The 13,095-nt window shown below is 38.5% G+C and overlaps 1 long non-coding RNA gene across 6 annotated transcripts in view; it reads left to right on the forward strand.

Annotated features, from left to right (window-relative positions):
- Positions 1–2,031, forward strand: part of LOC112582017 — a 57,182-nt gene extending 55,151 nt beyond the window's left edge. For all 6 annotated transcript variants that reach the window (XR_006547711.2, XR_006640460.1, XR_003106623.3 and 3 more), the window contains 2 exons: positions 1,120–1,248; positions 1,745–2,031. This is a non-coding gene — a long non-coding RNA (uncharacterized LOC112582017). The remainder of the gene's footprint in view (positions 1–1,119; positions 1,249–1,744) is intronic.
- Positions 2,032–13,095: the final 11,064 nt, after the last annotated feature.

Consider the following 13,095-nt stretch of genomic DNA (forward strand, 5'->3'; position numbering starts at 1 on the left):
AACAATCATTAAAAATAAATATATGAATAAAATATTGATACTAAGTAAATGCAAAGGTAGTGCTGAGCAAATAGAACAGTTTAGGAGTTGTTGTTCAGGTAGGATCAAGATTAGCATACCTCTGCCCTGAAGTAGGGCCACTTGATGGAATTCCTGGAGCACTGAGATATTTTTGCCTTGTCTTCCTCCCTCCCCACATCCCCCTGGGCCCTATACCCGAACCCGTACCCCCACCATCATCTTAGGGCAATTGCTTATTATCCTCCAGGGAGTTCTGATTCTAAACAAGGCCAGATTAGAATGAGAATATATGATATTGCTGATGCCTCATAAGGCAAGCCAGGGTGGGTAGTTCAAAGATGAGTATGAAATACTGGTGTTTAGGGCTGAGGTTAAGAACATTCTCACTTGCTGGTTCCAGATTCAAATATAGGACCTTTATGTGCTAATGGCACATAAGAGTAAAATGTGAGGAATATTTATCACTTTATATCTAGTTTTTTCTATATCTTAATCAATATCTACTTAGTATCTTTATCAATCTAACTAATCTATCTTCTGCCTATGATTTTTCGATCTACCTGAAATCAACTTATAAAAAAAATCCCTTTATAGATATATCATCAATGCCTTATAAGAATTGCAGGCAATATGTTGCAGTTTCTGTTAGAAAATTATCTCCCTGTTTAAGTACATGGATCATATTCACAAAGCTTGGTTGATTTGACTAAGGCAGATAGTCTATATTAAGAGTCTAGGACAATCTGCTAAGTTGCCATCCATTTGACATTTCTCTTTATGAAGGAAAAGAAATCCAAGTTAATGCTGTTTGAAGAAGTATTCTTATTTGTTAATCATTGTAAAGTAGAAATTTCAAGTCAGTAGTAACTCTAGAGTGAGATCCTTCACATTTTTGATTAGTAACTGCTTTTTATAATTAAACAATTTAAATGCCTTCCGCTTTTCTCTCTAATAAGATCCAGGCACTGAGGGAAAGTAAAAATATATTGTGTATTTGTGACATAAACATAGGCTTTCATGCAGGGAAAAAAATCTGTCTTATTGAGAAGACTTTTCTTATTCATTGCTAGCCTTTTTTTTTTTTTTTTTTAATTCTAGAAACCTATACATGATATAAAAATACACAGTGGAAGGTGTTGTGAGGTGCAGTGCAGTGGATTTACCTGCCATAAGAAGCACTCTGAGGATAGAAGGATTCTGATTTAAAATGAAGACAGCACTCTGGAAGTGAGTGGAGTTCCAGGTAGACCGTCTGCCCCTGCCACATGGAAATATCTCTTCCTATGACCCTTGGTTCTCCTACTGAGACCTTCTTGAATTTAAGGCTGTGGTTTCTGATGGCTGGGAATGGCTAGCAAAGGGATCCTAGGTGATTTTCCTGTCCTTTCAAAATATTCTTTAGAGTCTGGACATGTCAGGCCACTGCTAAATCTGGCTGGCATGCATTCCTGACAGGCAAAATTACTGTCTTGGAGTTTGTCTTCACTAGGGCTTCTGTTTGAACTCCCTAGAAGCTGACATCCCCATAGAGTATGAAATCCACCACACCGGCTGTCAACAAGCTGGCAGCTTACTGACTGTGTGTATTACCTGCTGGGCTGTTCTTCCATAGTAAAGACTCCTGTCAGATGATTTATCCCAGCAAAGAGTCTTGCAGATTAACTGGGAATGAGCAAACGAGAATGATTCTAGCTCACCTACTTGTTCATCTCCTATTTTTCAGCGTCTTTAGGACAAAAACCTAACGGGCTACCTTCTAGCAACACATCATTTTCATTGTCTTACAGCCAAACTGAAGGTCCCGAAGCAAAATAGATCATCTGGGTCTACTGTGTGAAGTGGCAATAGTGGCAATATTGCCAAGAGCAGCAAATCAATAACTATTTATAAGTAGATTTATCTGATTCATTTATCATCTAGAGTATGTGACCCTATTTATGTATGTATACCTAGCTAGTTGTGGATGAAATGCTGAAATATGAATTAAAAAATAAACTCAAATGCTCTCCATGAGAAGTCACTTATAATTTATAAATGCATAGCCAGTTGGAAGGTAGGTAGGTAGGTAAATAGGTATCTATCTACATTAACACATGAAAAGAGATTGACACTGAACGGAAACTTGACTAAGGGCTTTGGGGAAGTACACGTTTGTCTATTATAAACAAGATTTTAGTGCTTCCTTTTCCCCCAGCCATGTCCATTTCTTCCCTCTCTCTTCTCCTTTTCCCCTCCGCGGCTCCCTTTCCTGGTTCTCTGTAATACTTGCTCAGCCCCTAGGAGACTGCCGAGTGACAGGGCTGGCAGCAGGGAGCAGATTAGCAGCAATGTCTGAGAGACAGACTCCGGCTGCTTTCCTTCATCACTTTGCTCTCACTTCCAACTTCATCCCTTCCCCCCATCACCTGAAAGGCAATCAGAGATTAAGTGAAAGAGAAAAATGTATCAACATTTTTTTCTTTGAAAAGAGGAGTCTATTTATCTTACAGCTTGATAAAATGCCCTAATAGGTCATGTTTATTTAAGTTTGTTTTTTTTTTTTTTAAACTTGTGATTGCTGGTCCTTTGCTTCTGAAGCATTTCACATAGACCCCACAAACTCTGGCTGCAACCACTCCCAACAGTTATCTAGGATACAGCATGACTACAGTCTATAGAGTTTTACCCCCCTCTGGTTATCCCCAGCTAGTTCATAGTAGGTGGCTTTGTGTAACAACATTGATTTTTAGGGAGAGACAGGGATGGAAGCAATATTTCTCTCTTATGTCCTACACTTAATGCAAAAAAGAACCAGTTTTAAAATATTCAGTTTCATTGTCACCTTAGTACTCAAACTGATTGGAACATGTAACTTGGCTTTTTAGGTATCCAGTATAATTTTCTTTCTTTCTGGTGATGCTTCTAGCTATAGAAAATTTCTGTTATAATCTAAGAGTTAGGTAGCCTTGAGCAAACACTGAGCCTCTCAGAACCTTGGTATTTTGATCTGTAAGTTGGGGTTGATGGTACTAGTTTGGGATAAGTGCCATCTATAAGTTAACTGAAAATGAAAGTGAAGTTGCTCAGTCGTGTCCCACTCTTTGTGACCCCATGGACTTTAACCTACACCAGGCTCCTCCATGCATGGGATTTTCCAGGCAAGAATACTGAAGTGGGCTGCCATTTCCTTCTCCAGGGTGTAAGTTAACTGGCCTCCCATAAAACCCAGTACATAGGATGTGTTCAGCCAGCATTAGTTTAATCAGATGGCATCATTCCTACAGATTCTAATGAATTACCGCCATTGATACTAACCAAATGAAGAGTTACTACTATCATGCATATTTATGCACAGAATAGCCTTTTACTGGGTCAAATGCTTTAATCCTAAATCTTGATATTAATTATAATAAGCAATCTTTATATACATAGTTCTTTATGGATATCAAAGGTGTGTGGTATCTATTATCTCACTTTGCTCTCCCAGTGATCCCCAAAACTATGTAAATATGATTTACTGAAACTCCTGGAGCTTGAAAAACTCATTAGATATGTACATTATGTGATAGAAGAGGGTCTGAAACTCAGAGTCCAGAACCCATTTAAACTGAATCATGTCTGTTGATTATAATAGGGATCAAGGAAGGTAGGAAATAAAATATGTTTACAGCAATCAAATCAGGTAGATGTCTGTCTTCTCTAGCTTTAGCAGCAGCCATGTTCTTCTGGGTCTACTAGAGCTAACATTCTCTGGGCTAAGATGGTTTTCAAGTAAGCGAATGTCCATTCGTATATATTGTGGCTTTTAATTTCATCTCATGATTTAGTTCACATTCAACTATCTAGTTGAATTGATAGCATTTTTCTCTGTGAATTTTGGACTCTACATTTTCTTCTTAATCATTTTTTAAAAAACAGCATAATGATGACAGGTTTAGATAATACAATAGTATTTTCAAAAGACTGACTCATTGGGTAAGAAAACTATGTTTCAGTGTTAATGTGTGGCTGGCCTATATGAACACTTCACCAAAAATACAAGGTTTATCATTGTTTTTACCTAGCATCAACCTCTGAGAAACTAGGGTTTTCCTATTAGGGATGTAAGTGGAGCCCCATCCAGCACTCTTTGCATTATCCATCTGTTAGAGTTTACAGTGGTAGAAAGAAAGTGGTGTTAGAAAAAGGGAAACTATGAAATGCATTTTATAATTTATCAATATCTGCATATCAGCCTCTAATTTTTGACAAAGCTCCATGTTGAATGATTAAACTTTGTCTGTTTTGTAGGATCAATAAATTAGTTAAGACTTGTTGTCATATAGTGTCAATTCTGAACTTAGAAAGAAATGTCTCAGTAGGACATTTATTCAATATGGCTTATCCCAGGAATACATTTATAATGTTTATTAGGATTTGTAGCTTTTGAAAAGAAAAGAAAATCATCATTTTATGATAATTTGTGTTAGTGTGAGAGGAAAAAACCTAGTGTGTAATTACATTGTCAAATTCCAACAATGCTCAAATTAATCTTCCTATTTGGTTTTGCATTAATCATATTTTTAGTAAAGATCACCTGACCCATTGCAGAAATTTCAGTGCTCTGGCCTGATACCTTGTCTGAAAATGAACTCTTTCTATAGTGAGCCACATACTTGATTGTTCTCACATCGATGTAGCATGCATTGACAATCCTTTTACAAAAAGATCTCAAAAAAGAAAGTGGTTTGGGGTTGATTGTTTGCTTTTGCTACAAAAATAAATAAATAAATAAAGGTGTGGTTAACATGAATATCAACTCTAAAAATCTTGAACAGTTGTGAATACTGCAAGACTAGAAGATTTCATCAAATGTCAGTCACTTCATATCACTGGCCTTACTATAGCCCTTTGGAGTGTTATGAGACTTTTCTTTTTTTTTTTATGGAACTACATCAGGAATTACACTAGGAATTATGTCAGCCCTGCAGCAATTTTCAAGAAGCCACAAGTCCATGATCCTGAAACTTTGACTGCTGACAGCAAGTTGCTTAGAGCAGCAGTGTTATTAACAAGCCACCTTTCCCACACCCCATCTGCACTGGAAGCCATCCCCAGCTCATCACCTCCATCTGTCTCTCTGTACGATGGGGCGTGCACACCAGCAGGCTCCGCCACAAGGTTCAGTTTGCTGCTGAGTTACTCATCAAACAGTGTGCGCTGAACGGACTCCTCGTTCTCAGGATTGCAGGCTGCAGGCAGCCAGTCTGTGAGTCTGACAGAAGTGTACTTGCTTACTTTCTTTTATAATGAAGGCTCTTTAGGCAGAAATATTGATGCCTTTAGGAATGAAGGTATTTTATGTATGTGCCCTGAGAGATCCATTTGGTGCTGCGGGCATCTCCTGAGACTTATTACCACCTCTTACAGGGGTGGGATCCCTTGATTTGATGCCTTCCAGGACTTTGTTCTTTGCACAGTGTCCTCTGAAACCAGCCCTGGATTCTTCTTCCACCTTTTAAAAGGCCTCTGAGAACTCATAAATTCAGTGCTTCTGGATTAAAGCATAGGATATACATGTGCCTACTATTTAGTTACCCTCTGGTCTTTTCCTGGGAAAAGACTCTACTTTCCCTCTTGCTGCTGGTTATCAAGTGATGAGCAAATGACTTACTACCCACTAGGTTTTTCTTTTTTTCAAACTAGTACTGTAACTGTTGTTGTTTAGTACTGAGTTGTGTCCAACTCTTGGGACTCCATGGACTGTAGCCTGCCAGGCTTCTCTGTCTATGGGATTTCCTAGGCAAGAATACTGGAGTGGGTTGCCATTTTCTTCTCCAGGGGATCTTCCTGACCCAGGGATTGATCCTATATCTCTTGTGTCTCCTGCATTGGCAGATGGATTCGTTACTGCTGAACCACCAAGGAAGTCCTAACTGCTACTTTGCTCTAAAATTGTGAATTATCAGAGTTACTCTTGAGAAAGTTAATTTTCATGTTTTTGTTGTTGTTTGTTTTGCTTTAGTCTTCCTGTTCGGGTAGAAGTGGAATGGATGAGGGGCATTTCTTCTTGTAGTATTTGTTATTTCAGATCATTGTGTAGTACTTCGACAATGCAGAGAAATCTCAGTGACTGTTGTCAAAACACAATAGCTCCTGGAAGTTATTTTTTTCTTTTGACCCAATGTAGGAGAGAACACATGGACAATAGAAGGGAAAGCATTATAATGTAATGGGTAAGAGCAAGTTATGAACATTGTGGTAAGAAACGAATTCAAAACCCCGCTTTGCCAATTACCAGTTGCATGACCTTCAGTAAGTTAAATGATCCAGGCCTCTGTTTTGTCATCTGTGAAATGGGGGAAATGACAAGTCTCCAATTCTTTGATTACTTTGGGGTGTGGTAGTAATGAAAGTAGGTAGTGCATAAACCAGGCTAAACACAGAACATGGTATATAGTGAATACATCAATGTTAGATTATGCTACTGTTACGACTGAGAACACAATGTTCTAAAGTGAAAGTAAAAGTAGCTCAGTCATATCCGACTCTTTGCAACCCCGTGGACTGTAGCTGGCCCGGCTCCTCTGTTCATGGAATTCTCCAGGCCAGAATACTAGAGTGGGTAGCCATTCCCTTCTTCAGGAGATCTTCCCGACCCAGGGATCGAACCCAGGTCTCCTGCATTGCAGGTGGATTCTTTACCATCTGAGCCACCAGGGAAGCCCCAAATACTCTAAAAGCAGAGGAAAAAAACTGAATGATTTTTTTTTTCAATTTTACTGTGTCAATACTTTCTGCTTTATTACACTGCACAGTTTTTAACTCACAAGTGGAGAAACAGTTCAGTTCAGTCACTCAGTTGTAACCGACTCTTTGCAACTCCGTGGACTGCAGCACGCCAGGCCTCCCTGTCCATCACCAACTCCCAGAGTTTACCCAAATTCATGTCCATTGAGTCGGTGATGCCATCCAACCATCTCATCCTTTGTTGTCCCCTTCTCCTCCCACCTTCAAACTTTCCCAGCATCAGGGTCTTTTCAAATGAATCAGTTCTTCACATCAGCTGGCCAAAGTATTGGAATTTTGGCTAAAACATCAGTCCTTCCAGTTAATACCCAGGACTGATCTTCTCCTTTAGGATGGACTGGTTGGCTCCCCTTTCAGTCCAAGGGACTCTCAAGAGTCTTCTCCAATACCACAGTTCAAAAACATCAATTCTTTGATGCTCAGCTTTCTTTATAGTTCAACTCTCACATCCATACATGACTACTGGAAAAAGCATAGGGTTGACGAGACGGACCTTTGTTGGCAAAGTAATGTCTCTGCCTTTTAATATGCTGTCTAGTTGGTCATAACTTTCCTTCCAAGGAGTAAGCGTCTTTTAATTTCATGGCTGCAGTCACCATCTGCAGTGATTTTGGAGCCTCCCAAAATAAAGTCTGTCACTGTTTCCCCATCTATTTGCCATGAAGTGATGGCACTGGATTCCATGATCTTAGTTTTCTGAATGTTGAGCTTTAAGCCAACTTTTTCACTCTCCCCTTTCACTTTCATCAAGAGGTTCTTTAGTTCTTTTTTCTGCCATGTGGGTGGTGTCATCTGCATATCTGAGGTTATTGATATTTCTCCCAGAAGTCTTGATTCCACCTTGTGCTTCATCCAGCCCAGTGTTTCTCATGATGTACTCTGCATATAAAATAAATAAATAGGGTGAGAGTATACAGCCTTGACGTACTCCTTTCCCGATTTGGAACCAGTCTGTTGTTCCATGTCCAGTTCTAAGTGTTGCTTCCTGACCTGCATACAGGTTTCTCAAGAGGCAGGTCAGGTGGTCTGGTATGCCCATCTCCTTCAAAATTTTCCACAGTTTGTTGTGATCCACACAGTCAAAGGCTTTGGCATAGTCAATAAACCAGAAATAGATGTTTTTCTGGAACTCTCTTGCTTTTTCAATGATCCAACGGATGTTGGCAATTTGATCTCTGGTTCCTCTGCTTTTTCTGGTTCCTCTGGTTTTTCTAAAACCAGCTTGAACATCTGGAAGTTCACGGTTCACATATTGCTGAAGCCTGGCTCGGAGAATTTTGAGCATTACTTTACTAGCATGTGAGATGAGTGCAATTGTGCGGTAGTTTGAGCATTCTTTGGCATTGCCTTTCTTTGGGATTGGAATGAAAACTGACCTTTTCCAGTCCTGTGGCCACTGCTGAGTTTTCCAAATTTGCTGGCATATTGAGTGCAGCACTTTCACAGCATCATCTTTTAGGATATGAAATAACTCAACTGGAATTCCATCACCTCCACTAGCTTTGTTCATAGTGATGCTTCCTAAGGCCCACTTGACTTCACATTCCAGGATGTCTGGCTCTAGGTGAGTGATCACACCATCGTGCTTATCTGGGTCATGAAGATCTTTTTTGAAAAATTCTTCTGTGTATTCTTGCCACCTCTTCTTAATATCTTCTGCTTCTGTTAGGTCCATACCATTTCTGTCCTTTATTGTGCCCATCTTTGCATGAAATGTTCCCTTGGTATCTGTAATTTTCTTGAAGAGATCTCTAGTTTTTCCCATTCTATTGTTTTTCTCTATTTCTTTGCATTGATCACTGAGGAAGGCTTTATCTCTCCTTGCTATTTTTTGGAACTCTGCATTCAGATGGGTATACCTTTCCTTCTCTCCTTTACTTTTTGCTTCTCTCCTTTTCACAGCTATTTGTAAGGCCTCCTCAGACAGCCATTTTGCTTTTTTTGCATTTATTTTTTTGGGGATGGTCTTGATCCCTGTCTCCTGTACAATGTCACGAACCTCTGCCCATAGTTCATCAGACACTTTATCAGATCTAGTCCCTTAAATCTATTTGCTACTTCCACTGTATAATCAGAAGGGATTTGATTCAGGTCATACCTGAATGGGCTCGTGGTTTTCCCTACTTTCTTCAATTTAAGTCTGCATTTGGCAATAAGGAGTTCATGATCTGAGCCCTAGTCGGCTCCCAGTATTGTTTTTGCTGACTGTATAGAGCTTCTCTATCTTTGGCTGCAAAGAATATAGTCATTCTGATTTCGGTATTAGCCATCTGGTGATGTCCATGTGTAGAATGTTCTCTTGTGTTGTTGGAAGAGGGTGTCTCCTATGACCAGTGCATTCTCTTGGCAAAATTCTCCTAGCCTTTGCCCTCTTCATTCTGTACTTTAAGGCCAAATTTGCCTGTTATTCCAGGTGTTTCTTGACTACTTACTTTTGCATTTCAGTCCCCTATATTGAAAATGGAGAGAATATCAAAGTTGCCATTTGGGGATTATATTCAGGAGGTTTCCAATAGGATTCAGCCAAGAATTCAGGACTTTGGGCCCTCCACTTTTGTCTCTAACTGTAAAACTCTTTCCTTTCACTCATATAGAACTATATACCCAAAGGGCACTCAGTAAAATAATGACAAGTCAACCCTTTAGGAGTGAGCCTAAAGATTATTTTAGTTTTCTTCAAAGCACCCGGTTTTTGGGGGAAAAGTAAGCCATGTTATTTGCAAGCTTTTATGTCTTCTTGTTTAACATTTGTCTTGGACTATACTACCATCACTGTTATGCAGCAAATCCGTTCTTAAAGTTAAATTTGATCAGACGTACAAAGAACCAAGGGAGATAGTTAACTTTAAATTCAGGCACCAAATGGCACCCACCCATCACATACTTTAACAAAGTTTAATAAAAATAATTCTTATGTTGGAATATTGAAATCTTTAAAATATAAAGTGACATATAAATGAGTGTAAGTTAAACTGGAGAAGTCTGGACAGGACTGGTGGATTGTATCAATGTTAATTTCCTGATGGTGGTTTTGTACTATAGTTTTGCAAGATGTTGCCAGTGAGGAAAACTGGGCAAAGTATGTGTCTATGCTATTTCTTATAACTGCATGTGAATCTACAATTATCTAATCTAAAATTAGCAAAATTTTTAATTAAAAATATGAAAGATAGGCATTGTCTTAATGGCCTCATATTTATAAGGACTTTTCCAACACACCTTCAGCTGCTCATTACTGAGATGTTTCATTGGTGGTATTTTCTATAATCATAACTTTTAGTTGGTCCATGGCCTTTAAATTTCATAGCAACATGACATTTAGTGACTGAGCTACTACAGCTTATTCTTTCTTTCGTAAGAGACTTAGGAAATTGGGACAGTCCTTACTTTTGGACTTCAAAAGAATTGGCCAGAAGATAAATAGAATCCACAAAGAAATTTGTGTGTAAAGCAGCACTGAAATGTCTTCGAAAGAAGAGCATCTTCCTCTGGTCTATTTTTTAAAATAGAATGGTATATTGTGACAAACTCTGAAACTTTAGAACAGCTTCCATCTTTCAGGTCTGCAGTGTATTTATATAACTATTAGCTTATAGCCCTGCTGGGAGCTTAAAAATAGTTGTTTTCTGATTGTCCTTTGGGATATTTAACACCTGATGGCTCTAGGGTATTATACCTTTGTTTTTTCATGTCAGATTTTCTTAATAGCCTTGGTAAAGTCCTAGGGTACAGATTCATATTTCTCATGGTAACAGATGATTTTGATCTACTCATGTCATCACCAAGGATTGTTATCAATACCTAAAGATCAGAATGATGCTGGATCACTAATGGTGGTACACTTGAGTGTTAGCATGGCAGGAGCCAGCGACAATACGTCTTTGTCTTTTAGACCTCATTAAAGCCTTGCTGATTTTAGCCATGGGAAAAATTGTGAAAAGGGAGCAACTATGACTTTCGTGTTTCTGTAACTCAGATTTATAACTGAAATAACTAATTCTCTTGCCTTTTTTGTTTGTTTGTTTTAATGAAAACAATAAAAGTACATAATGTACAAGACCAGGTTTGATCATGGTGGAGTGTTAGGTATGTTTGCTTTGACCTATGTTGTAAGAAAAGGAGGTGGCGGGAAACGCTTTATTTTGGTTACCTAGCAGTTATTTGTAGATCTACTTCCCATTATCTCATGTCCCCAAACAGACTCTAGAGATCAGGACAGATAGTAAATTTTACATTTTCAGTACTTCCAAGCCCCACTCAGTCTTAAAAAAAACAAACAAAAAACAACTGAAAATCATATTCTGAAACTCTGAAGCATCTCTGTCTGTTAACTTAGGTTGTTAAATAATGAGTTAGAGAGAAGTGATGGCACACACATCTTTTTCTCCAATTGTAGCTCAGTGCCTGTGGATATGATTGCACAGAACTTTAATAAAATTCATAGAGTCTTCACCTACTTTCCATCCAATCTGAATGTTGGTTTTTTCATCATTCACTCTCAGATTCAGTTGGAAATCTCCCAAAGTGTAGTTCATGTAACCCTTCTTGAAAGGCAGCTGCCCAATCAACTGTACTCGACTTCAAGGAAGTTTTGAGGAAACTAATCAGAGTCATGATAATCCCCAAACTCTTAGGTTAAGTAGGAAACCTGTGGAACTGTGTGGTTGTACTAACAGCTTATTTATGGAATACGGTCTTTATTTTGGTGTTTTTTAATGGTTTCACTCTACACCTTTAAGAGGCATGAGTATGCATTTGCTGCTCATTACATGCTGTTGTTCACGGGCAAAGCTGGGTACAAAGAGTCTCTGCAGGACAAACTCGACCGTTCTCTGTACACGTGTACCATGCTGACTGCTGTGTGTGGTAGAAAGAGGCTTTGCAGATTCTCCAATTGGAAGAAATAATGAGCTTAAAGCAACAGCTCCTCTGAAAACAGTTGGCAGTTAGATAATGATGTATGTGTTACAAATTCTAGAGATATCAGCCAAGAAAGACAAAGAATGGCACATTAAAGAAAGGAAGGTGAAAATCTACTACCTTTCTTTTAAAGATAAACATATAAGATGCTTTTCAATATGATGACATTACCTGAGCTATATCTTGCTGCATAATAAATGACACCCATCACAAAACCTAATTCCTTTTGAAGAAGGTTAATAAGAAAGAAATTACACATGATGGGAAGAGCTGCAAAATGGAAGTTAAAATTCTGGCCTGATGTTGAGGTTTTCATTTTTGCTCTTGAAATAACTTCACAAATAGCAACTTGGTTCCTCTTTCATACAGTGAACATGGGCTGTTTTGTGGACATCAATACCATTGATTACAAAGTAAAAGTTCTGTCAAACAGCAGTTTGATCTTCATGACAGCAAACAGCCTGTTTGATGTTTTTATTGAATTGATTGATTTTTTTTCCCGCTGAATTGATTGGTTGTTTCACTGTCATGTGGACACTTTCTAAATCAACATGTGCCTCTATAGAAGTGCTTTATTGAAAAGTTTGAATTCATGGATGTTTCTAGAATGTCAGGCTAACAGAATCTTAACCTCAGATTGCATGAGTACTGAGAAAAAGTAATAAATGACATCCGTCCTGAGAAAGTCTTTTTTTTTTTTTTTTTTTACCTTTCTTGAAATTAGATTTGAATTTCAGAATTCAAGTAACTCAGTGTTAAGACTGATAAAAAAGGTCATTTTTAACCTCTTATCTTGTTCAAGTATGTACTTTGGATGTTGACCAAGTTGTTAGATAATACTTTATCAATAAAGGGAAGTTGATTTGTCATAGATTTTTGAGGGTAAAAGAAAAAGGCAGCAGGATCCCACCCCCTCTCTTCCTTATTCTGCCTCATCTCTTTGAATAACTAGGTTGATATATTAGCCGGGTTTTCCTGTCCTTGCAAAGGGAGTTGTCAAATCTATTGATTCAAGGCAAGCTTTGTTTTTAATGTCCACAATGTGAGTCCTGCAAAACTTATTTTCCTCTTTGATAAGTTTAGATTTACCTGTGGGCTTCTGTTTTAAATGATGGAGTTTAGGCATCAGGACAAAATCTGCTATATTCTGCCTATGAGAGCAATGTACTGGCCATTTACTCTGTTTATGGTGGACAGAGAATGTGGCTACAAACGATTTTATCTGTCTTGGTTTCAATGCAACATATTAAGCACTGCATCTCACAGAGGCCAGATTAATGCTGTTTGTGCAATCAGTGTGTCTCTCTTCAACTAGGGCTGCAACAGGATGCATTTTCCAAGGTGGACTGTGATAGCCCTAGAAAGGTTGGCTTGTAACACCTCTGA

The sequence above is a fragment of the Bubalus bubalis genome, chromosome 2 (assembly GCF_019923935.1).
Source record: "Bubalus bubalis isolate 160015118507 breed Murrah chromosome 2, NDDB_SH_1, whole genome shotgun sequence".
NCBI classification, from domain to species: Eukaryota; Metazoa; Chordata; class Mammalia; order Artiodactyla; family Bovidae; genus Bubalus; species Bubalus bubalis.